Raw genomic sequence first — 27,559 nt, 5'->3', positions numbered from 1 at the left:
CAATCTCCTGCTCACGATGACAACCGATCCCCAGTCACAACTCTGCAATAACTGTGTATTTTTTAGATACTTTTTATGGTAAAAAAATCACGAAAAAGTACGGAATCACCAGCGGCTACCAACACTTAAACAAGGATGTTTTGATAGTTCTACTGTAAGATCTGTAGCTGCATCTTATAGCTGCCAGTTAACACATCATTAAATAACGGTAACAAACTGAGACACAGAGCAGCCAAGAAAACAAACCAGCTGTACAGGCCACATACCTGCTTGTGCATTTTGGAATGATATACTATTTCAAACATCCCCAGGCATTCTTTTTTAAAAAATATCAGGGAAACCACACAAAGGTTTCAGCTTGTATACCTGAAGGTGTCCTACATGGAGAAGGTGGTTGTGATGGGAGATATCAGATAGGAAACAGATGACCTAATGGCAACTCCAAGCTATGCTGCTCTCCCCATTCCTTTTCTGGAAAATGTCAAAGCAGGCATCAAATCCATCTGTCCTGGTTTTACTCTGGAAATATTTCTACACCAATCCCTCTATTTTATTTTAAGGAGTGTGTATTGGGGATGGACAAACTACCACTTTACACTGCATGTTATGGCACTACCGTGCCTGAATGAGGAAAGGGTTATTGTAGCAAATTAAAGTTGCAATCTTATGCAAACTCCACGAATTCAATGAGAGTCATTTCTGAGTAAACCCTCTTAGGCTATTAATCTCTGTGGCTGATAGCACGAAACCACAGCGTCCCCTGAGCTAGCACCGTGATTGTGTTCAAATTGTATGAGCAAATCGTAAATAAACAAGATACCTGATTTGAAGTGCATTGACCAGTATTCAACTACAATATGCTGGGATAAATATTATTTATAATATGCTGAAAGAACGTTTGGCTTCCCCCAATATATGATGAGCATTTCCTAACCTCTTTCAGTTTTCCTGATCACCATGTACTAACTGTAGAAATATTGATGTCCTATTTCTTGTTCTACTCAATGTTCAACTTCCTGAAGCAAAAGCCTATGTCTTAAATATCCATCCATTTGCACACTGCTACATGCTGAACTGCTCAAATCACACACACAATATAATTGTATTGTTTTGGATTTTTTAACTGCTTAGACAGTAATACAGTGGTACCTCGGGTTACATACGCTTCAGGTTACATACGTTTCAGGTTACAGACTCCGCTAACCCAGAAATAGTACCTCGGGTTAAGAACTTTGCTTCAGGATGAGAACAGAAATTGCGCGGCAGCAGCGGGAGGCCCCATTAGCTAAAGTGGTCTTCAGGTTAAAAACAGTTTCAGGTTAAGAATGGACCTCTGGAACAAATTAAGTAATTAACCCGAGGTACCACTGTATTGTTGCCTGAAATCCAAGCTGGATTTCACTGAGCTGATTCTGAGAAGACACTGGAATGTTACATAAGGTAAGAGAGAGGGAGAGAGAGAACACATGTGTTGGTAGAGCATGAAGACAAATCATCCTATGTTATTTTCCCCCCTTACTCAGTTAACTGTGACTGCAGTAGAATATTGTCTTAGTGTAGGCAGAGTTCTGCAGAATTATTCTGCCAATATGTTGCTTTAGTTGTCAGATTGAAATTCAAGGCAGAGCATTGTGTTGAGACACACGTGTTTCTTAATATAGAACTGCACAGATTGAGAAATGACTCTTCTGGGCTGCTTGCTATCCCAGCAGGAATTTGGTTGAGGTGAGGATAGAGAGCAAGTGAATATGTGGGAGAGAATGTTTATACATGTGCAATTGACAGCATTCCTAATATTGCTGAATTATTAGTAATAATAATTTCTTCCCATAGGAAAAAAAAATACAGTGGTACCTCGGGTTACATATACTTCGGGTTACATACACTTCAGGTTACAGACTCCGCTAACCCAGAAATAGTACCTCAGATTAAGAACTTTGCTTCAGGATGAGAACAGAAATCGTGCTTCGGCGGCGTGGCAGGAGGCCCCATTAGCTAAAGTGGTGCTTCAGGTTAAGAACAGTTTCAGGTTAAGAACGGACCTCCGGAACGAATTAAGTACTTAACCTGAGGTACCACTGTGGTACTTGGGCATTCTTTTCATTAAAATATCGGGACTGAAATGTCGAACTATCAAAAAGAAACTGTGTCTGTCTTGCTTTTTAGTTCATCATCCTATTTTAACATATCACATGAATCACTGGTCTTTAAAAAGGGTTATACCCTCCAAGTTCTTTATTGTACTATTTGATTTAACTTTCACATTGTTTTATCATCCACCATTATGATATAGTGGCCAGGTTAATGATAGTCACTAGCCAGGTATTGGAAAATGAAGGCTCCCATTTATAAGAATTTGTGATCTGACATAGTCTGGCATATTTTGCTGATAGAAGAGCTTGCCTACCATGCATTTCTGGGCAGACTGAAATGAAGCGCAGCCTCCACAGTGAGAAATGTTGTAATGAAGATGCATCTGAGTTTATTTAACTACTGGATTTTAATTCTAATTCTTGGCAGGTCACAGGTTGTTGAAGAGATGTTTTATTATATAGATGTTGTGGGCAGAGAGTGTTGGCCAAGTGACTTATCGAAATGGGTTTTGTTCTCTCTACCTTCTAGGAGCCTGGCCAGATACTGCAAAGAAAGCATTTAAATCCAGATTATGTGGTGATTTGATTCAACACGATTTGTTGCTTGTTTTCAATTTTAAATCATTCTTTGATATACCATGATAACATAATCACTTTCTTAGTCATTTGATCTGTTTGTCAAAAGCCCATCTAGACGTTATGTATTACGTAAGTAAAACATAAATGAACAGAGCATTTTGAAAAAAATGAAAATAAAATAAAAGAGCATTATAGCATTTGGCAATCACATTGGTTTGAAATATCAGATCTGGCTTATAGCTACCCTACCAAGTCTTTATAGTAATATGTGCAAACCTCACAGTAACAGGTTCAGACTTATTTCTCAACAGTCTACCCATGATCTGTTCAGCAAGGGACCCAACATTCAAAGTACCCCGATTGAGATACACTAGTTTTCCAAGGTCGTTGGTGCACTATGATTGGACTGTCCAATGCCTTAGAGTTGTTGTTATTATTATGGATTGCTACTGTATTTATTATGAATGACATAGTGAAGAACAGAGTACAGTGGTACCTCGGGTTACATACGCTTCAGGTTACAGACTCTGCTAACCCAGAAATAGTGCTTCAGGTTAAGAACTTTGCTTCAGGATGAGAACAGAAATCGTGTTCCAGCGGCACGGCGGCAGCAGGAGGCCCCATTAGCTTAAGTGGTGCTTCAGGTTAAGAACAGTTTCAGCTTAGAACGGACCTCTGGAACGAATTAAGTACTTAACCTGAGGTACCACTGTAATTAAACGTCTGATCTGGATGCCATGCAGCTTCTCCGTATCTGACATGTTTCAGGAGGTACTTGAATAATAAATAATGGGAAGCAAGTAATGTACTTAGTCACATTTTCCTCTTCTCACCTTTAATTGGAAAACAGAAGGCAAATTTACTGAATGTTTTATGGCTGTTTAGTTGGTTTTGTGTCCTCCAGTTTTGTTTATTCAGCACTTTATGGATCTGTGGCCTCCCCCCCCCCCCCAATTGAATCAACAATAAATTAACCTAGGCTACAGGTCATTGCCACTCTCACCTATTACATCCTATCTAAGGACAAGAAATGACAGTGTTCCGATGGTGAACACATTTAGGGCAAAATTGTAGAGGAGAATTTTAGAATATTTGCACTAGTTCTAATTACAGTTTTCCATTGCTTGTGTTATTAAGATGTGAATGAATTTAACTTCCACAGAGCCAACTGAAAGAGGATTTGTCAGCCTATTGACAGGCCATAGGCTTATTCTGATCTTTAGTCATATACTAACAACATACTTTAATGGGCAGCTAAATGACAATAAAGCTCTTGTTTATTCATGTCAAGCCTGAGCATAAGTTTTGATAAATGTCGATAAATGTTTAGATAAATGTAACCAAACAGGTTGTTTATTTAAAAGTTCTAGGACATTCTCAAAGCAGACAACAGTGGTATGAAGTGTACAAAATGGGCTTAAGTCTCTACCAATGTAAAACAGCTGAAATAATTTATACGATCCCTGTGACAAGATTTCTGAAAGACCATCAATTTTGGGTACTGGATATATTGACCTGGTATAGTTGGAAAAGTAAAGGAGTCCATGCAGATTCTTTTTGAATACTGGAAAGAGATACCTCAGAACAAATCAGTGTGGTAATTAAGCTGAATGTGGTAACTTTCCCAAGGTAACCAAATGAGCTCCATGGCTACTAAGGAAGGATCTGGACCTAGGTCTTTCTGGTCCAAATAAACCAGACCAGAATCTCAGAAGGGGAACACTTCCAAAGATTTGGAATTACGGGGACTTCTGATTTCTTCTTGTCCAAATTGTACATTGTTACTTTTCACTTCTGAAAAGCTGTAGGCAGCAGTGTTAGGTGGCTGCAGATTTAGCTGGCAGGAGGAAACTCCAAACCTATAATGCGAGATGATTATATAAATAATTGGTGTATTATAGATTTCTCAATCTCCTTGGCAGAGCAATGCAAATACAGTAAACACCACTTATCCTTGGTGTGTTGTGGGGGAGTGAAGGTGCTAAGATCACAAAATGCAGCACTTTAAAACCAATCCCCCTGAGAGCACCACAAAAGCTTTTTGAACAACTGCTCAGCAGCCATATCCACAAATTCTTCCTTAAGAATTCATTGTGTAGAAGGTAAATATTTTAAAAGCACATGGTGCCATAAACAAATATTATACGGTGAAACATATTGTGAATATAGGCCATATTGTATAAGGTTGGCCTTTTATAAGTACCTAGTAAAAATGGCAGATGTGGTTAAGATATTATATAGTAGAAGATTTTAGCCATGTGTCAGCGTGTGGAGGAAGGCAGAAGACAGCTCAGTCTCTCAAGAACAGGAAGTGTGCTTGGTAGGGCCTGGTCTAGGCAAAGCTGGACAAAGATGAGATGGGTCCATGTGTGGTGCAGTGCGGAGAGCCAGTGTGGTGTGGTGGTTAAGAGTGGTAGTCATGTAATCTGGGGAACCGGTTTCGCGTCTCCGCTCCTCCACATGCAGCTGCTGGGTGACCTTGGGCCAGCCACGCTTCTTTGAAGTCTCTCAGCCCCACTCACCTCACAGAGTGTTTGTTGTGGGGGAGGAAGGGAAAGGAGATTGTTAGCCGCTTTGAGACTCCTTAAAGGGAGTGAAAGGCGGGATATCAAATCCAAACTCTTCTTCTTCATCTTCTTCATGTTGACATGACCATCATCAGCTTCATTGGGTTGTATTCAGTGTGAAACATACTCAAGTCTGCTAAATTCAATGGGTTTGCTCTAAGTATGACTAGAGGTGTTTCTTCAGCATTCTCTGAAAGCTGTATAATAAAGGCATAGACACACCTCTCCACAGCTTAGGGGCTGCCACAGAGAAGGCTCACTCCCAGGCCACCATCACCCCCCCAGCCTCTGAGAATGGAGGAACTACCAAGAGGGCTTTCTCTGTAGATTTCACCACTTGAGAGGGTCTGGAGGGAAGGAAGCAGTCTTAACATGTATATCCCGCCTGACTGTAAAAACAAAAAACCCCTAAGGCCTGAGGGAATAGCAATTGTACGCAGCATTGTGCAAACTCAAAAGCTGTGGGTGGTTATAGGTAAATTCCTTCTCAGTTTAGTGGGGCTCGTCCGTGCAACGTGGTGAAGCGATCTGTTTCAAGAAGCCCATGAAAGCAATAATTGTGGTCTGAATGTTGCAGCAAGACTCTAGCACATTTGTACCCCACCCCAGGCAGCAAAATGTCTTGAGCCAGTACTGCAACTTGGGACAACAGCAGCAATAAACATACAGGCTCCACAGCCAGAGGTTGTATAAGCTGAGTTTTCTCTTTTTCCCTAGCTATTGTTTAGAATTGTAATTTTTTTGTCAGTGATTTCCCCCCTCTTTGTGTGACTGCTCCTGAGTTTTCTGTTTCTTTTGACGATGATAGATGAACCCCAAAGCTAGCAGTAGTAACCCACGAGATTTTCATTTAGCAGATGTCTCTTTGTAAGTTAGCAGCCCTTGCTAATATTGCATCAGGGACGCAGTAGTGTAGCCTTACTGGGGAGCGTGGAGCTAGTTGTTTCATTATTTGAATTGTGGCCTATGACTAATCCTTCTCGGTAACTTATAATAATAATAATAATAATTTATTATTTATACCCCGCCCATCTGGCTGGGCCTCCCCAGCCACTCTGGGCGGCTTCCAAAAGAATATTAAAATACTATGATACATCAAACATTAAAAGCATCCCTGAACAGGGCTGCCTTCAGATGTCTTCTAAAAGTCTGGTAGTTGTTGTTCTCTTTGACATCTGGTGGGAGGGCATTCCACAAGGAGGGTGCCACTACCGAGAAGGCCCTCTGCCTGGTTCCCTGTAACTTGGCTTCTCGCAGTGAGGGAACCGCCAGAAGGCCCTTGGTGCTGGACCTCAGTGTCCGGGTAGAACGATGGGGGTGGAGACGCTCCTTCAGGTATACTGGACCGAGGCCGTTTAGGGCTTTAAAGGTCAGCACCAACACTTTGAATTGTGCTCGGAAACGTACTGGGAGCCAATGTAGGTCTTTCAAGACCGGTGTTATATGGTCTCGGTGGCCGCTCCCTGTCACCAGTCTGGCTGCTGCGTTCTGGATTAGTTGTAGTTTCCGGGTCACCTTCAAAGGTAGCCCCACGTAGAGTGCATTGCAGTAATCCAAGCGGGAGATAACCAGAGCATGCACCACTCTGGCGAGGCAGTCCACAGGCAGATAGGGTCTCAGCCTGCGTACCAGATGGAGCTGGTACACAGCTGCCCTGGACACGGATTTAACCTGTGCCTCCATGGACAGCTGTGAGTCCAAAATGACTCCCAGGCTGCGCACCTGGTCCTTCAGGGGCATAGTTACCCCATTCAGGACCAGGGAGTCCTCCACACCTGCCCGCCTCCTGTCCCCCAGAAACAGTACTTCTGTCTTGTCAGGATTCAATCTCAATCTGTTAGCCGCCATCCATCCTCCAACCGCCTCCAGACACTCACACAGGACCTTCACCGCCTTCACTGGTTCTGATTTGAAAGAGAGGTAGAGCTGGGTATCATCCGCATACTGATGAACAACTTCAACCATAACCTCTAACTGCTAAGTATTACTGTTTTGTTTTCTGAAGTCACAGGGACCAAAAGTCTGCTCCGCCTTGATTGGTATTAAAAACAAATGCCATGACAGCAAAGCAGACTTCTAGCATCCGTGGCTGACACTCGAAACAGAAACGGTGGCAGCAGAAATAGAGCTCATTAATGCAGTCCCAAACTTCATTTTCCACCCGGGAAAACTGGCTGCTTAAGGGTCTTTCCCCTGCTTTTCTCACACTGCGCTCGCACTCCGCAGCTCTTCATGACACATTGATCCATGATGCAGTTTCGGAACAGCGGATGTGGAGTATCACTCTTACCGTAGCTATCGTGTGCCTAGACAGCAAAGTGTAACATCATTATGAGGTGCGCTACCTGTGGCGTGAGGGAACAAATTAAAGTTTATTATCTCTTGGCAACTGAACACTGCTGTTGCTTTCCTTGCAGATGTGGGTTGTTTTTTTTTTTTTAATGTCTCAAGAAATAAAAACAATGTCAAGTAGAATCACACTAAGAAAATAGCTGGAAAATATATTTTATCATGTAATTTAGAGAGATATAAATATAGAGGGAGTGTTGCAGGAGCTTTTTTAAAAAAGAGAGAGAGATAAGAACATATTAAAAACCCTAGATTAGGCCACAGGTCTATTTAGTATAGCATCCCACAGTGGCCCAGTGGGATGCCTGAGGCAAGCCCCCACGGAGGAATCCAATGCAATATCCCCATCCCCCATAATTGTTCCCTACTGGGATTCTCCCTTGGACCACATAAGTTCCATATAGCACTGCTACTTACCTTTACCAGAAAGAACAGCTACTCCCATACCAACCTCCCTGTGCATTCTCATTTGTAGAGGTACACATTCACCAGCGGCCAGGTGTGCCATGATGAGAGAGAGAAAGACAACCGGATTCCCTTCTCAGTGGTGGTGTCCATTGAATGGAATTCCCTCTCCAGAGATGCCAATATGGCACCAGCATTGCTGCCAGTTTTCAAACCTCCCAGGCTTTTTGGCATGGTCTGACGTAATTTTCTTTAACATGCTATTTCGTCTTATCTATGTATTCTGTTTTTGTAAACTGCCTTGGAATCTCCACTGAAGGTTAGAACAGACATGCCTTAAATAACAAATAATAGAGCAATGCTGATGATGGAAAGCCAGTATAAATTATCCCTATTCCAAACTCCCCTCAGGAGGAATTTGATTTGCACCCCTCTTTTGCTGGCAAAAGTTCCACAGGGATACTAGGGACTCAGCTACATTAGTGAAGAAACTGCGATTTGAATGTGCTATAAACATAGAACACCAGATGGCGCCAGAGAGCAAAAGAAAATTTAGAATGCTGTTTTCCAAAAAGATTTTTTCTTCTTTTGTTAAAATGATCTAATTTCTGATTTATTCATAGAGGGGTTTTCCCCCCTGTGTTTAGATCCACATTCTGTGAGGTGGCGAGGTTGAATAGGTGTGAGCCTCTCATTGCTCTATTCCACCTCTCCTGTGCCTCCATCACATCCCTTTTGGGAGGACTTATGCTGGCATAAATTTTGGTGGTTTAAAGTTTGCTGGCTGAGCCAGGATGAGCAATTTATATGGATATTTCTTTGGCTGAGCTGAGGTGGTAGAAGTGGGCAGGACATTTTTTCCCAGCCAGAACCCACTGGAACTCAGTTCTGACACCTCTCAGGTGGGCACCATTGCCATTATAAGAGAACAAGGGAGGTGTTCATGGTGAGTTCTGGCACTTCTTTTTCTAGAAAAATAGCACTGATTTGAACTATAAAATGGTGATTTTCTTGAGTCAAAATGAGAGTACCCCTAAACATTTTTAAAAGAAAAAGGCACTGCCTATATATCTTTTGAAAATACTCAAATGATTCTTGTGTGACTGACCTTGAAAGTCGGTGCAGAAGTATTTTTAATTAAACTAACAGTAATAAATAACTGAGGGGACGCAGGTGGCGCTAAAGGTTAAAGCCTCAGCGCCTAGGACTTGCCGATCGAAAGGTCGGCGGTTCAAATCCCTGCGGCGGGGTGCGCTCCCGCTGCTCGGTCCCAGTGCCTGCCAACCTAGCAGTTCGAAAGCACCTCCGGGTGCAAGTAGATAAATAGGGACCGTTTACCGGCGGGAAGGTAAACGGCGTTTCCGTGTGCGGCTCTGGCTCGCCAGAGCAGCGATGTCACGCTAGCCACGTGACCCGGAAGTGTCTCCGGACAGCGCTGGCCCCTGGCCTCTTAAGTGAGATGGGCGCACAACCCCAGAGTCTGTCAAGACTGGCCCGTACGGGCAGGGGTACCTTTACCTTTACCTAATAAATAACTAAGCTTGCAAGCTGTGAAAATAAGAATGTTGACTCAAATAGTAATGCAGGTACTCAAAATATCTCCCACTACGCATCTGGAGCACGACAAAGTTGCTGCTTGGAATGCCCTGAGCACCATGCTCAAGGGATTGTGAAGGAACGCCTGACAAGAAGTCCTGGTGTCAGCAGGGAGCCCTCATTGCTCCAATGTTTTCCTCCTGCGCACTGTATGCTGAACTTTGTGGAGGCCTCTTGGCAGACTGAATTCATATTTTGTTCAGAAAATGCACCCATGCATGGCCCTTGCCTCTTCCATTCTTAACTCTTGCGAGAAAGAGAGAGGAGCTTTTGTTCTGCTGGCAATTTCCCAAAGCAGAAAAGACATATTTTTCAGTTAAAAGTGGGCATTATCCCCTCAGAAACTCAAACGAAGCAGTGTGTTAGAAATAGATATATATTCCCCCACCCCCAAAAATGCACTTCATTTGCAGCCCAGTTCTCAAAGCTCCTCTTGAGTAAGAAGCCTCCCCAGTGGGAATGTCAAAGGGCTGTATCAGCGTAACAGTTTGAGGAAGGAAGCCGCAGACCTGGGAAATGCAAATATTTCTCCTCAGCCATGCATATCAAATGGTTGCAGAGCCCAGCTCTTCACATCTGCTTACCATCCTTGGGCTGAGTTATTAAAAGGCTGCAGCAGCAGTAGCACAGCACAGTTTGAACAGCAGGAAGCCATGATAATCTTATAAATAGGAGATTGTGGTCCACAAGGGATGCCAACTGAGCCACTTAAAAGATAGAGCTAAACCATTCAAGACTTGGGAGGATAAGGTTAGGACATGATCAGATTAATAATAGATTTTTAACCTCAACAACTTCTTCTTCTCCTCCTCCTTCACAGAGGTGAGTAGATGTGATTAGAAGTGTCCGCCTGATGCCATTTTTCACTTGAAATAAAAGATTAAAACCACATCTCCCCTGCTCTGGAGCTCATTTTATCAATAAATAGAGGTGGATAGCCGCAGCAGAAAATGGCGTATGTGTTGCACACTCATCTCTGCAATCTGCCTGTGAGAAGGCTGGCATTTCACCGAGTTGAGGTGTGCTTACCAGAAAAGTTCACCTGGTGGGGGGAAGACGCAGCAATAGACTCCTGTCTGCAGCATTACTGCTCCTTACCAGCAGGGGGAGGGAAGAGCAAGGTAATGGTGAGATCAGGCCTGAGTTGGGATGCCAGATGAAATCCACCAGCACAGTGGTGCAACCTCAACCTCAGGGCGCCTCCGACTTCCAATTAAACAGCAGTAATGCTGCTGCTAGGAGGCTGGTGCTGTGGTGGCTCCAGCCTAGTGAGTGAGCTGCTCTTGCCTCTGTCACCCTTGTTGAATGTCTGCTTTAAAATCACACACCCCAAGGTTACTACTCTGTAAGCGCACCTGAGTTGTGCCTCTGAATACCAGTCACTGGGGAACCTGAGCAAGGAAGGGCTATAGCAGAGATGTCCTACTTGTCAGTTTCCCATAGGCATTCTGGGATCAGAACATGAGATTACATGAGCCCTTGGTCTGATCCAGCAACACTCTTTGTAGGTTGATAGAACAGCATGGGGGTTTTTTGGTAAGGGATGCTATGTGTTTTGTTTTCATACATCCCCTTGACTTGCTTGTGCCAAATCTCCAAACTGCTTTTTGAACTTGGTAGTTTTGAAGGATGATTTTGGCAAATAATAAAAATAATTAAACTAAAACAGATATCGTATTTTTCCGTGTATAAGACTAGGTTTTTACCCTAAAAAATAATATCAAAAATTGTTGTTGTTGTTTAGTCGTTTAGTCGTGTCCGACTCTCCGTGACCCCATGGACCAGAGAACGCCAGGCACTCCTGTCCTCCACTGCCCCCCGCAGCTTGGTCAGACTCATGCTGGTAACCTCGAAAACACTATCCAACCATCTCGTCCTCTGTCGCCCCCTTCTCCTTGTGCCCTCCATCTTTCCCAACATCAGGGTCTTCTCCAGGGAGTCTTCTCTTCTCATGAGGTGGCCAAAGTACTGGAGCCTCAGCTTCACAATCTGTCCTTCCAGTGAGCACTCAGGGCTGATTTCCTTCAGAATGGAGAGGTTTGATCTTCTTGCAGTCCATGGGACTCTCAAGAGTCTCCTCCAGCACCATAATTCAAAAGCATCAATTCTTCGGCGATCAGCCTTTTTTTATGGTCCAGCTCTCACTTCCATACATCACTACTGGGAAAACCATAGCTTTAACTATACGGACCTTTGTTGGCAAGGTGATGTCTCTACTTCTCAAGATGCTGTCTAGGCCTGTCATTGCCCTTCTCCCAAGAAGCAGGTGTCTTTTAATTTCGTGGCTGCTGTCACCATCTGCAGTGATCATGGAGCCCAAGAAAGTAAAATCTCTCACTGCCTCCATTTCTTCCCCTTCTATTTGCCAGGAGGTGATGGGACCAGTAGCCATGATCTTCGTTTTTTTTTGATGTTGAGCTTCAGACCATATTTTGCACTCTCCTCTTTCACCCTCAATAAAAGGTTCTTTAATTCCTCCTCACTTTCTGCCATCAAGGTTGTGTCATCTGCATATCTGAGGTTGTTGATATTTCTTCCGACAATCTTAATTCCGGCTAGGGATTCATCCAGCCCAGCCTTTCGCATGATGAATTCTGCATATAAGTTAAATAAGCAGGGAGACAAAATGCAGCCTTGTCGTACTCCTTTCCCAATTTTGAACCAGTCAGTTGTTCCATATCCAGTTCTAACTGTAGCTTCTTGTCCCACATAGAGATTTCTCAGGAGACAGATGAGGTGATCAGGCACTCCCATTTCTTTAAGAACTTGCCATAGTTTGCCATGGTCGACACAGTCAAAGGCTTTTGCATAGTCAATGAAGCAGAAGTAAATGTCTTTCTGGAACTCTCTAGCTTTCTCCATAATCCAGCGCATGTTTGCAATTTGGTCTCTGGTTCCTCTGCCTCTTCTAAATCCAGCTTGCACTTCTGGGAGTTCTCGGTCCACATACTGCTTGAGCCTTCCTTGTAGAATTTCAAGCATAACCTTGCTAGCGTGAGAAATTAGTGCAATTGTGCGATCAAAAATTATCAAAAATTAGGGGGCGTCTTATACACGGATATCTCTCTCTCTCCCCCCCCCCCATTTTCTTAAATCTGAGTCCCCCAAAATAGGGGGCGTCTTATGCATGGGGGCATCTTATAGACTGAAAAATACGGTACATACTTCTTTTCAAAACCTCAGGCTCAGGGAAAGCCTAATAATTTGAGGAAATGTGCAGCAGTTTGACTAGACTTGGGTAATAGTTGAACATCCCGCAAGACTGTATTTCACTAGAGATTTAACTTTCAGAAGGGCACTGTTAGATTGTTCTTCGAGGGTTTCTTGTCTGTTTTAATGGAATTGCCCTGAAGGGCAAAATCAAAAGAGAAGCAAATTTAATGCTGTCTGCTTATGTGACAGCAATGGAGGATAGAGCCTTCATCCCTATAACAGAGGCACCATGAGACTTGAGTACACTTTCCACACACACAATATTAATTTCTCACAAGGACTTGCAGCCTTTGTTATATCTTCGGCCAGTAAAGTAGATATGGTTAAATAAGATCTGGGATTTAATTAAACAAGTCAAATTAACTGCATACCAAACCACCCCTCCCAAACACACCATCATGACTTTATAACACAAGCAGTTTAGCGGCCAGAACGTCAGCTGAATCCTCTTTGGACTGGACATCTGACTTGAAGGATGAATTTATTGATTTAATGAGATTTTCTACGGGAATATTTATCTTAAAGAATAGCGCTGTTTCAAAAATTGGTAGTATGTAAGTGTTAGCTATACCTGGTTACAATTATGTTTTAATTGGAGGGAGGTGCTGGGTGTGTTTCATTATTTCTGCTTTTATTAGTGCTTTTGAATCTAGTCTCTAGAGTAAGTCAGGATTATTTTTCAGCATGTTATTATTTTCATACAGTCTAGGATCATTAATTCAACAGTAACAGTGAAATCCTATACATCATTATCCAGAATAAGGTACAACTCGCATCAGTGGGGACTTTTTCCAAATGAGTGTGCTTAGATTTGCAGCTTGTGCTACCTTGTTTAATCATACTTTTAAAATTATGTCCACGAACCAACGATGCTGCTTACATGGGCATCTCCCAGAGGGCTCTGCTAGCTCAGTTTGGGAAGATGTTGCCTCAGTAAAGGCTTAGAACAGATTTTGGAAACCTGCGGCCTCCAGATATTGTTGTACCAACATTGTTGATAATTGGAAATAGGACTCAGGGCTGATGTTGGAATCCAACAACATCTGGAGGGCCATAGGTTCTCCTGCCCTAGCTTAGAGTCATCTGCAGCCCTGCATCCAAACTCCTCCTCCTCCTCCTCCTCCTCTTCTTCTTCTTCTTCTTCTTCTTCTTCTTCTTCTTGACAGCCCATTGACTCCACCCTCCCTGGGAGAGTTTTTAAAATATTTAAAGGGTGTGTAGCCTATTCTGTAGCCACATGCATTTGTGTGGTGGTGGGACAAGAGAGTCTGCAGAGGAATGGAGTCATGTCCTCAGAGCAGGGCAGTCTAGAAGGGGTCCTCCTCAGGCTAATACACTGAGGGAGGGAACATGACAAGGCTCCTAAGCCTAACTCTCAGGAACACTAGATAGGAAAGCTCTTCTTAGAGGTTGGTGATGTACTGCAACATTCTGTTGCAGGTTCCCACTTTTTTGTCTGCAATGATCAGTTGTGTGTTTTCTCCTCTCTTCACGCTTCATCAGGCAGACAGGACTGAGATGTTAATGTGAAAATGTCTCCAAATGAAGCATAATTAAAGTTCAGTGAGCAAAACCTAATTTTCTGTGTACCAACTCTTGTTGTCAGAGGAGGATTGATTGATGACTGCAACATGAACAAGAAAATGTATTAGTTGTGAGCTCTCGCTAGAGCCCTCAGAAAGTCAAGTGCTGGGGCCTGCTCTGAATTTCTGGTTAGCACCAGCTGTGGATATTTTAGGGGCTAACTATGATGTTACTAGGGACGCGGGTGGCGCTGTGGGTTAAACCACTGAGCTTAGGACTGGCCGATCAGAAGGTCAGCGGCTCGAATCCCTGCAATGGGGTGAGCTCCCGTTGCTCGGTCCCTGCTCCTGCCAACCTAGCAGTTCGAAAGCACGTCAAAGTGCAAGTAGATAAATAGATACTGCTCCAGCGGGAAGGTAAACGGTGTTTCCGTGCACTGCTCTGGTTCGCCAGAAGTGGCTTAGTCATGCTGGCCACAAGACCCAGAAGCTGTACGCCAGCTCCCTCGGCCAGTAAAGCGAGATGAGCACCGCAACCCCAGAGTTGGCCACGACTGGACCTAATGGTCAGGGGTCCCTTTACCTTTACCTTTACCTTTACCTATGATGATGCTGCTGCTACTACTGCTGCTGCTGCTACAACTACTACTTTGTTGTTATTGTTATTTGCCAACCAAAAGTAAATGTAGAACTCCCTCATGACTGCACAGAGCAGAGCAGAAATGTGGGTCATGGCTGTTAAAGAGGAAGGCTAAGCTAAGATTCTGCTGGTTTGGCAGAAAAGGGTCTTTTGTAAATAATGGATTTGGAAGAAGCTATGTGGTTGTCAGGATAAATTTGGAGAGAGAAACTATGTGTAATGGACTTCCGGGTTAGCACCATCGGCAATGGCGGAATTCCTCTGACTCAGAGGAACCCGCTCCGCCAAAATCGGGTCTGGCCGCCGCGGCGAAGGCGGAGACCCTCTAAAAATCCCAGGCGGAGGAAGCCTGGGAACGTGGGATTCGGCTCACACCAGGAGCGCCCCCCCTACTCGCACGGAAACCCCTTTTCGGGGGTTCCGAAGTGACGCGGGGTGAGTGGCATGGTGTCTCGCATCGACTGCTATTTTTGCGGAGTGAAGCCGCACAGCCGTTGTCGGAGAGCCCTGACTTCTTTTTGTGGACATTCGGATTTCAAACAACAACCCGTGAGTAGTACGGAAATTGGATTTTTTAAAAAAAATATTTTTAAATTTGGCACGATCGGGGAAGGTCCAAACAGGAAGTCCGCCTCCCCTTTCTGTAAATAAGTTAAAGCAAAGAACCTGTCAACTAAGGTCGTGGAGAGATTTTTTTTTCTTTTTTTCTGTAAAGGACTTTAATTCTACGGATTGACACTATAAGAAATTGTATCTGGAAGTAGGGGAGCCTGCAGGAAAAGAATTAAATTTGGGAATTGATGTGCCGTCACCCCCCGGACCCGGGAGTGGTCCGTGAGAGCCCATTGATGAAGCATAGAACAATTTGACAGCTGTCAAGCTAGCTGTCAAGACGCAAAAAGAGGACTTTGTTTCTGTTGTCTACATTTGTTACAAGCTTGCTTTTGAAAAGAAGGAAGGACTGTTATAATTTAACTGGACTTTTGGATCTGTGATGAAAGGAGTTAAAAGAAACTTAAATTCCCCTAGAGGGAGCTTTGGGACATTGCAGAGAATGGCTGTTGGAAAGGAAATTCAGTTTGAATTGAATAGGACATTCTTTCTCTTGGGAAAGTTGCAAGGTCAAATTGATGTTTTGACTATAAATGTTACAACTTTGGACACAAGAGTGAGTACCATCATTGAACTTGATAAGAACTCGGCACAGGAATTTTATTCAATTGAACAAACTGGGAAATTTGAGAAGGAGAATTATGTTGTCTCTGAAGAGAAGAAAGGGGGAGCCGTAACCCTGCAGATGCGAAAGGAGAGCTGCAATTTGAGGCCTGACATGATGGCAACAAGAGGAAATAAATTTTTGAAGATGGAAGCTTGACCTGAATTGGAAAGTGAAAGATGGAGAGATCTCCTTACGTGGAGATCTGATGACCCTAGGATTATAAATTTGATTCAGGTGGAAGTTGGAGCTTTGGGGACATTTGGATCTGAAAGGAGAATGAAACAAGATTTGTAATACCCCATAGGCCCTACTTTTAAGCACGGAGGTTTGGCTGGAAGGAATGTGGATGCTGTTGGGTTGGAGCTTCCCCGAGATTTGGCTTTGAATATTAAGGACTATCAAAAAGACTGGCAGAGGGGACATGAGAGAGATTTAAGAGCCTCGGATGTAAGATCTCCAGGCTAATGGCTTTTTGAGATTGATGAACTTATGTTGGGGACTGAAACTGGGAAGGGGGTATGGGTGGAATGGGAATTGGGAACTCAAAGGGTATACAATATAATTTGCTTTTTTTGTTTTTTATGAGAGTTGGAAAATTCGTGGAAGGGAATCTTTTTCGACCTTAGAGAAACGTCTTAAGAATAAGTATTGATATATAGGTTTGGATGAGAGTTAATATTGGATAAAGTAAAAGTGGTTTTTAAAATAAATTAAATTACTTAAATGAAAATAAGGTTGAAGGATTTGCAGAAATAACGATTTGAACTAGAATACAAAAATGGGAGGTGTGAGGAGGTCAAGGAAATTAGTAAAGGAAGAAAGTTATGTAAAGGTTTAATCTGTTCTTTTTTCTTTTCTTTTTTTTCAAGTGAGTGTATTTTCTTTTGTTGTTGTTGTTGTTGTTTTGTTTTTTTGTATTTTGTATTTTTCTTTTTTCTCTTTTTGTAACTCTTAAAGTTTGAATAAATATATATATATATATATATATATATATATATATTAAAGAGAAACTATGTGTACCATTTTGATTTCTTGGAGGAAAGATGGACTATGTTTGTAATAAATGAACGCATGAATGTTAGAGAACCAAATATACTGCCCCCAGCTGTGCTCATCAAAAAGGTGTATTTTGACACGTGTGGATATTTGGCTTAATTGAGATCAGCATCACCCTTTAGTTTTACAGGGAATGATATCAAGATGTGCTTTGGTGCATTTGAGTGATATCAAGGTGTGTACAGAGATGCAGCTTGATATCTATGCAGTAAGAAAGTCCTTATCCACACAAGCACCCTTTCTTTCCCAATTATCACTACATTTTCAGCATCAGCCACGCACATTCCTGCTTAAATGATCATATCTCTATATTTATAACTGCCTGCCAGGACTTCCATTGGAAAGTCCTCCTTCAACTTGCTTGGGAACCATGATAACTGAGATTATGGAAGATGCACTCAACTTTTCTTTGTGCCTGAAAGAAAAGTTTGTGCCATTGTTAGAAAAGTTGATCAGATAACTGACTTGTCTGGAAGCTCTTTGCTTTTGCTCTGCATTTCCATCATGCCTGAATCTGACACTTGGGGACAGTAAAAATATTGATAAGCAAAGCAAGCCAGTAACAGTTTTAAAACCATAGTAAAGCTCTATGTTTCATTCGAGTCCTGGGCTTTCTAAGGCAGCCCAAATAAGCAGCTTTCTGAAAATAGAACTGTTCGTGCCACCTCCAAGAGTGCTTGTATTCCACTGGGATCAGCCCTGGTGCTGCTTATATTTGCACTTGATGTATGTGGCAAGTTTGTTGACAAAAACTCAATATCTCCCTGCACCTCTCTAATAACAAATGATATGTGCTGTGTAGATAAAAGCTCTCCCACATTCTTAAGTTGCAGTGCGGTGGTCAGTAAAAGCCAAGTACTGTGACCCATTGTCATTATGATTGAGTGAATTCCTCATTAGGGAGCGTGTTCTCATCCATCAGAGGTGCCAGCTTTCATTCCAACAGCTGTATTTCACCTAGGATCACAGCACTCTCTGACAAGCTATATCATGCCAGAAAACGAGAAAGCACTTGGGGGTGGCTGGAGCCATGTTTTCCTCCCCATAGTTCTTCATGATTATCCTGGCTACTTGCCAGAGAACGAGTCATTCATTCATTAAACGAAACCAGCTGAAGAGCTGCGGCGAGCATGTCTTTGTTAAATGTCATGATGTCCAAGTGCAAATTGCACGTGTCACACCTTAAATTGGAACTTGCTGATAATGCATTTTATAGTCGCTGGTAAATTCTGAATGGAGGGGTTTCTGAGTTTTTCTGGATCCATTTCGAAAAGCATTTACTGGGATGAAATGGCCAGCCACATAAAATGGTGCCAAAAAAAGTCTAAAAGATTAGGGGTTCCTCAAAGGCTTCTGTTTAGGGAAGTTTTTAATGTTTGATGTTTTATCGTGTTTTAATATTCTGTTGGGAGCTGCCGAGTGTGGCTGTGGAAACCCAGCCAGATGGCCAGGGTATATTATTATTATTATTATTATTATTATTATTATTACTATTATTATTATTATCGCACTCAAAACATTTAGTATTGCCTTAAAACAGCCATTTTGACCAGTGGTTGCCTGTCAGTGGTAACTTCATGGAATTATCATGGAAGCAATCAAAGAGCTTTTTAGGAGTGCAGAAAAGACATTCCTATAGGGAACATAAGTAATAAAACACAGTCATCAGGGGATCGAGGGTAGTATGCACCTATATTACACAGGATCTTGGTTATTCTTAAAAACCTTAATTATTTGGCCGTTCTCTCAGATGTTTATAAGATGGCAATAATTCTCCTGGGACATCATTTGCACCAGCAGGCACTGTTGCCCCACAAGGGTTTTAAACCACCCTCTTCCCCAGACCTTTCAAATCCTAGTAGCACATAAAAGCCTTGACTGACTGCCTTGCCATACAGAAAAGCAGGCATTGGCTCCTGCAGATGCTTCTCTTCATCGTTGAAAGAAGGAAAGCTAAGAACAAGTGTGGTATTGCTGGGTTTGGATGTGAGTAGAAGCCAGTGTTGAGAGGAGCAGAGGCACCAACTTGAATAAAGTACAGTGGTACCTCAGGTTAAGTACTTAATTCGTTCTGGAGGTCCGTTCTTAACCTGAAACTGTTCTTAACCTGAAGCACCACTTTAGCTAATGGGGCCTTCTGCTGCTGCCGCGCCACCAGAGCACGATTTCTGTTCTCATCCTGAAGCAAAATACTTAACCTGAGGTAATATTTCTGGGTTAGCGGAAGCATATGTAACCTGAAGCGTATGTAACCTGAGGTACCACTGTACTGGAGGAGCAAATAAGCCCCGTCTCACATAATCAATCACATGATCGACCCACACCATTTGGATGGCAATGCCCATTAACTCTGAGGGGCCCTGGCCCCCTCAAATATTTTACTGGGGCCACAAAGGGACCTCGACCTCTGGGAGTTGGCTCCTGTGGGAATGAGTGGACTTCACAATGTTTGTCTTTGGATTGCTGGAAAGAAGGAGTGAAGAAAGTCATAGCAGGAGCATGCAAGATATGACTGCAAATATTCCCAGTCTGGTGTGAAAGCAACTGAGGAGACAGTAGTCCACCGCAGTAAAGGAAGATGAAAAGAGATTTGTTCTCTTAAGCTTCGTTGTTGTTGTTCTTTGCTGCATCTGATATTGTTCGTTTATTTTGTTTCGATGCACCCTAATTTCCCATAAGCTGTAATGGCACTGAAGGTGTCCTCACGGCAATGCCCCTGATGAGCTCAGAGAAACTATTCATTCTGCATTCAAGTCCTGCACATTTTTAGCCCTGCTGCGCTGTCAGAAAAGTGCTTCATCTACAATTTCACAGAAAATGCTTATTATTTGAAATTTGCATTGATGCACACAGTAAAACTGTAGATTAATTATTCAAATGCTATTAAAGACCTGAGTACAACTTCAGGCCTTGCTTTCAAGAGGCAGAGGAAGTGGAAAACATGGATTGGCTTTTTAGCACACCTTCCCCACCACTGGCTTAATCTGATGGGCTGTTTTTGGATTACATTTACCAAAAAAATTGCATATTAATGCATTCACTTTTTTGTTTCCACCTATTTAAATAAAAATGAACTGAATATAGATAAAGCTAGGAAACGTTGCACTATTCCAGTACAACCTTTGGCTTTTAGATGACAGGAGAAAGGATCATTTCAGGTTGGTGGAAGGGAATAGATAATAATAAGGTTTCTCTCTTATGTAAGGTCACTGTAACACATGTGAGCAACATGTGGCTCTGGCTTGGTCGAATTTCACAGGACCACAGGCCAAATTTTATGAGGGCAAGGAGGGGGAAAACCTCAGCTGCCACTAAATTCAGCTGCCAAATTTATCGTTGGGGTTGAGTTTAAATCAGGTCTAAACTTTGTTTTAAAAAAGCTGCATTGGTTGCCAGATCATTCCCCCACAAAATTTAAGGCGCACAACCTGGGACTGTTAAGTTGTGGGTGAACATATCAGACGACACAGCGATTTTTCAAACAGCTCTTGTTTATTCAGAGGCCAGAACAGAACTGAGCTGAAGGGTTCAGTCAGCCTGCTTATGTAGAGCTCCAGTACCATGTAACTGTAACAATTTTCTAAAACTATCCAATCACAGAATGTCACTTTCGATCCCTTATTTGCATAACTATCTACAGTATCCCCCTGCTGGCCCAGGGTGAGAACTTCAGTACATAACAGGGACAGTGCACCCTGCCTATTAAGTAGTGGGTTGACAAAGCAGACGACACAGAGATTTCCCCAAGTGGTTCTTTAGTAAGCTGGAACTGAAGTGAACAGCAAACAGCTCAGCCGGCCTACTTTTATAGGCGGCCGGCTGTCAACATTGTAACAACAACAACCCAGGGTTTCCCACCTAAAGTAACTGACATGGACCTGAGTGAAAACTATATACATGATACTCCTGGTGGCCAGGGTGAGAACTTCAATACATAATACCACCCCTCTGCCAAAGTGACCCCCGCCCACTGGAGCGAAGGAGGGCTGTGCTGCGCTGCCTGCTAGCTTGCTTGGATAAAACCAACTAAATCCAATTGAACATGGAACTGGGATTATTAAGACCTCTTAAATCAGGGGTCAGCAAACTTTTTCAGCAGGGGGCCGGTCCACTGTGCCTCAGACCTTGTGGAGGGGGGCAGACTATATTTTGAAGAAAAAAATGAATGAATTCCTATGCCCCACAAATAACCCAGAGATGTGTTTTAAATAAAAGCACACATTCTACTCATGTAAAAACACGCCAATTCCCGGACCGTCCACGGGCCAGATTTAGAAGGCAATTGGGCTGGATCTGGTCCCCGGGCCTTAGTTTGCCTACCCATGTCTTAAGTCATCTTCCTACTGTAAAATTTAGCATCAGTAAACCTGGTTTGAAAACCCATAAACGCTGGATAATTTTTTTCACATGAAATTTATGACTCTTTCATTCCCACATCCTAATTTAAATATGTTACACAATGCAAAGACTGATTTTGTCAACAATCGAGAAGATAATATCAAATATAGCTCCTAAATAGACTCCCAATGCCTCCTACTTCACACCAGTATTTTAGACTTGTAGAGGAATGCTTGCAAATTCTGCAGTGTTTGAATTAAGGGAAACTTACCTCTTTTGTTAATAAAAACTTCTATTTAACCAGCAGTGCAGGATTCTATACTCACTATAAACACTGGAGATTTTCCTCTCCAATAAGCACAGGAAGAAAACAAAGAAGACGACCAAATATAGGGAACATGCAGAGATCTAATCATTTTGGGGGAAGGAAATTATGCTTGTGTGTGCATATATAATATGGAGAGAGAGAGAGAGAGAGAGAGAGAGAGAGAGAGAGAGAGTGTTTGGCGGCAGAGTTTTTATGTAGTGCCTAAACTGAGCCTATGAAGAGAGCACAGCAGTTTTACTGGCTTGGAGGGAATGGCATTGTTTACTGCGCCAGGAAGACATCCATCAGCAAAAAAATCCTAGGGGCCCTGCGGTGGACTGACAAAGGGTGGAAAACAAGTGCTCAGTGGCCATGTGGTGGCTACTTAAAATTATACTGCAGCAGCAAAAGCCTTTGGGAAAGAGTCTACTGCCATGCAGAACATGACCATCACACTTGCCTAGTCAAAATCCAGGACAGGTGCATCTCTATATGGTTACCATATAGCAGCTTTTCAGTTTAATGCTGGCTGACACAACAACAGAGCTTTGTTCTCCTAATATGCCATGTCCCAGGCCTCGCCTTGGCTGAGATCAGTGCTCACCGTACAGCCACATTGTTGTTGTTGTTGTTGTTGTGCCACACATCTGACAGGGCTGCCCCAGCCACTCTTGGTGGCCTCCAAGAAATTATAAAACCCCAGTAAAACATCCAACATTAAAAATGTAGTTTTGTTGTTGTTTAGTCGTTTAGTGGTGTCCGACTCTTCGTGACCCCATGGACCAGAGCACGCCAGGCACTCCTGTCTTCCACTTCCTCCCTTAGTTTGGTCAAACTCATGCTGGTAGCTTCAAGAACACTGTCCAACCATCTCGTCCTCTGTCGTCCCCTTCTTTCCCCCCTCCATCTTTCCCAACATCAGGGTCTTTTCCAGGGAGTCTTCTCTTCTCATGAGGTGGCCAAAGTATTGGAGCCTCAGCTTCACGATCTGTCCTTCCAGTGAGCACTCAGGGCTGATTTCCTTAAGAATAGATAGGTTTGATCTTCTTGCAGTCCATGGGACTCTCAAGGGTCTCCTCCTGCACCATAATTCAAAAGCATCAATTCTTCAGCGATCAGCCTTCTTTATGGTCCAGCTCTCACTTCCATACATCACTATTGGGAAAACCATAGCTTTAACTATACGGACTTTTGATGTAGTTTACTGTTTACCATATGTTCTTTTTGCAACTGCCTAGAAACTGTCTTGGTATTAAGTAAAATATAAATATATGAAATAAGTAAAATAGCATTTTAGTATGAAGAAACTCATATTCATTACTTGGAAACAACCCAGTTTTTTATCTGTATTTTAAAGAATAGAAACAAATCCTGGAATTACAACTCTACCCATCATCGTCACACACTTCATAGTAATATTAAGGGTGTTCTCATATTCATAAGCAATATTCTCCATAGTGACAAGCAAGAAGCAGGGTGGAAACCTATCTTCCAGTATGTTCTGCAATGCAGAAGAAGCATGCAAGACTCAGTGTAAAAAATTGGTGCCTCCATTTAGGAAGGAATGATGAGCAGACTTAAAATCTAGCGGCAGCATTAAAGTTGCTTAAGAAATCAAGAGAGATAAAATGTTCTTTTGGAATCGCATTCAGAGCAGACAAAGTGCAAAGAGAGAAAATCTAGCAGTCAGCTGCAGAATTCATGATCAGGTTTTTAATGGTATAATCAATACTCCTTTTGGAATATAGCAGTGGTGCCTAAAGGAGTTCTAGAAGCCCTTTTATCACAACAAAGAAATGTTCCAACAGGAACCAGTCGTGATTAGTTCAGATATTACGCTCACTTTCTGTGATTCAAGAAGCACTTCTTTAAAGTGTCATCCTCCTCACCTTGGGAATGTTGCCATTCTAAAAAGCCAGGTTTCTTTCTTTCAACAAGAGAAAGCCACAAAATAAAGTTAAACGTGTATATAAAGAGATCATATAACTTATTGGGAAGCCTTTGCAACATTCTTCTCACTCCACTATGTAATTTTATGACAAACACACCCAAACCAGTTGAGAGAAAGATACACAAAGTCACTGGATGAAGCCATTGGAGCAGGTCTGAATGCTTTGAAAGGTCAGTGGTAGTAACATTTACTAATCACTGCTGTTTACTATTTACTAATGCACATCAGGCATATTGACACAGTCTACACACTCCCATTTAATCAGCCATGACAGAATTATAGAGTCAGTTTCAAATGGTCCAAATCTACCATGTCATGCCTCTCTTCTGCAGCCTTCATGCTCCCACAAAGCTGGTTTGGAGCAGAATAATAGTAGAGGTTTAAGTTAGCAGATGCATCGTGGCTGGAGGATGACAAAAGGGAACTAAAGATTGTGCACAAAAGGGAATGTAAGCAGGGCAAAGGAGTAAAAAAACCTGGTGTAGTAATTGGGAAAACTTCTGTGAGGTTATCTTTCATAAACTTTTGTTTTGAAACCAGCCACTGTTCAATCCGAACAATGTCTGGTATACCATTGGCCAGGTTCTTTTCTGTGGATGATGTCCACAGATGATGTCTGCACATTTGAAAGCCTCCAACCACAAGACAGTAATACACTGAAAAGTTGACATCTACAATTGACAAGTTGTTCACCCTCAGATATGCCAAGAAAAATAAGTCTAGCGTGTGATCCGCTGGGTGTGCTGCATCCATGGCTTTCATGATGGCCATAAAACCCCCAACAAGATAGCCTGTGGATTTTCCCCATAACCAACAGATTGGATTCACAACTGTCAATCCAAACCCTTCTGAAGGCTCAGGCAAGGAAGCTGTCATGGGGATGGGGGTGTTATTGCACTGGAAGGTTCCTTAATTTGTCTGTCCTGATGGCACAACTCATCCATGCAGGGCTCAGCAGTACAAGCCAGATGAGCCTTCTCATTTAGGATTAAGCCCAAGATAGGGTTAAGCCCAACATGATGGTGACTCCAACTCTCATCAGCCCCAGCCAGTATTGCCAATGGCTAGGAATGCTGGGAATTGTAGTCCAGCAACATCTGAAGGGTTACTGTGCTGACTACCTCTCTCCTAGGATAATACATAGATGTTCTATTATGTATCAAGCTGGTATTAAATAGCAGCACCAGACCAGCTAGCAAGTTTGCTAGGCAACCAGGGCTGTCCTGGCTTGGGGAAGATCTTCCTTTCTGTAATTATTAGCTGCACAATTGTACAATGGATTCTTAGTCACTGCAGATCAAAAACTTACAATTTTAGTCTTTAACTGGGAAACTAATTCTTTTTTCCCCTTCTTAGGTAATTTCACATATTTTAATTTGTATATTGTAGTTTGTATCAACTGCATATTATTGACATATTCCTAGCTTCAAACTATTATCATTTTGAAGCCTAGGATTTCGAAACTAATTACAAGACTTAAATGGATAAGCCTGGGGAGCTAAATCATGCAAATACTCCTATCTATGAGGCTAAATATTCAAAAAAACTATTTGAACTGCTGACTTAGTAACTGGAGTTGGGATGGAATATGCAAGATAACAACAAACCTGAGAACAATCCTCAACTCTTACCCTCCTAATCTATCCATGGCAATTGTAGTGTAGCTGTTATTAACTAGCTGCAGGGGACAACTGTGGCTACAGAAGGGAAAAAAATGTTATTTTCAAGCATGGTGTGTTAATTAACACTCACATGATTATTTCTGTACTGATTTTTAAACATTGCATGGAATTGTTCAGGATAAAACAAGAGAGATACTGCAGAAAAACTCATTTTGGCAAGGGAAGCACGTTTACAGAAGCTGTTACGAGAGATGGAGTATTTGGAGAGGTGGCTTTTTCTTGGTCTGTTCCAGAAAGCTAGTCCTTGACCGCAGACACATCCAGTATCATGCCCTTTGTTCACACTTGATTGGTAATTGTCACCAGGCAACTTGTATTCCTTGCACCTGCAGGAGTCCTTGGATCTCCTATGGTTCACCACAATCCCACTCTTTTTCGACAACTTTTACTGCAAGGTAATTTCTTCTCCATGCTCTGATCTGACCCCACCTCATTTTATGCTATGAATAAGGTAAAGGTACCCCTGGCCGTTAGGTCCAGTCATGGATGACTCTGGGGTTGAGCTCTCATCTCGCTCTATAGGCCGAGGGAGCCGGCGTTTGTCCGCAGACAGCTTCTGGGTCATGTGGCCAGCATGACTAAGCTGCTTCTGGCGAAACCAGAGCAGCGCACAGAAATGGCGTTTACCTTCCCACCGGAGCGGTACCTATTTATCTACTTGCACTTTGACGTGCTTTCAAACTGCTAGGTGGGCAGGAACAGGAACTGAGGAACAGAGCTCACCCCGTCCCGGGGATTCGAATCGCCGAACTTCTGATTGGTAAACCCTAGGCTCAGTGGTTTAGACCACAGCGCCACCCGCGTCCCTTATGAATACTGTATTGCAATTTTATGGGTGTCACTCATGGCCTGACTTTTCTTTCCTGCTGGATCACCAACCTGGGAGGAGAACAACTGAGTGGGAAAGAGCCCTTGCCATCGGTCCTGGCCATGCTTCCAGTATTTATGCACATTTTGAAACTGCAAGGTAGGTGCTCCCACATGGCGGCTGTCGTCAGAAGCCATACCTCAGGAGCACGAAAAGGCACACTTCAGAATGAAGATGGATTTTGTGTGATTGATTGTTGATTTTGTTATAGGAAAACTACCATGTCCTGGGGGAAAAGGCTCAGACTTAGCTGTCTCCCTGACAAGCTAGTTTTCTACACACAAGTATGTTGTTGCTGTTTTTAAGTGAGGACATATTCAAACATGCAATCGGTCACAGTCTCGGTCCAGTATACCTGAAGGAGCATCTCCACCCCCATCGTTCTACCTGGACACTGAGGTCCAGTGCTGAGGGCCTTCTGGCGGTTCCCTCGCTGCGAGAAGCCAAGTTACAGGGAACCAGGCAGAGGGCCTTCTCGCTAGTGGCACCCACCCTGTGGAACGCCCTTCCAGCAGATGTCAAAGCGATAAACAACTACCAGATGTTTAGAAGACATCTGAAGGCACTCCTGTTTAGGGAAGCTTTTAGTGTTTAATGGACTATTGTCTTTTAATATTCTGTTGGAAGCTGCCCAGAGTGGGTGTGGTATGTATGTATGTATGTATGTATAAATAAATAAATAAATAAATAAATAAATAAATAAATAAAATCCCTCCCTCCCTCCCTCTCTCATAAATACATGGGCACAAACTGTAATAGTAGTATAATCCCTCTGCTTCTCCTGCTTTTGTGGATGAGGTAGAGTTGGGAGAGGCAGCATCTAAAATCCTGATAAGAGTTAGGATTGAACTGTCTCCACATTGTGAGCAAAGCAACACCATCTGTGTTTGTGAATTTTCTTTTTTAGCTGCTGCCCCTCCTGCCACAATGGATATGCTCCAGAAGCCCCCTGGAGCGCCAGAATCTCTTAATGTGACACAAGGTGCTATATTGGGAAGGCAGGCTGGAAGACTCCCACTGTGTGTGGTTTGTGCTCTGCACACAGACCCTTTGGGTTTCAATCAAAGTAAGCAAGAGAAATCGTAGCTATCATAACACTTATTTTTTTCAAATTTCCTTCCTCCTCCTTTAGCCATGCCTGGCTTTTTTTTAGCTTTTATTCTGTGTCGCTAG

The 27,559-nt window shown here is 42.8% G+C and overlaps 1 protein-coding gene across 2 annotated transcripts in view; it reads left to right on the top strand.

The window, feature by feature from the left end:
- Positions 1-27,559, top strand: part of GRM7 (glutamate metabotropic receptor 7) — a 399,138-nt gene that overhangs the window by 283,756 nt on the left and 87,823 nt on the right. The window lies entirely within an intron of this gene.

This window comes from Podarcis cretensis (assembly GCF_951804945.1).
Source record: "Podarcis cretensis genome assembly, chromosome: 2".
NCBI classification, from domain to species: domain Eukaryota; kingdom Metazoa; phylum Chordata; class Lepidosauria; order Squamata; family Lacertidae; genus Podarcis; species Podarcis cretensis.
This window is presented reverse-complemented; position numbering and strand designations above follow the sequence as displayed.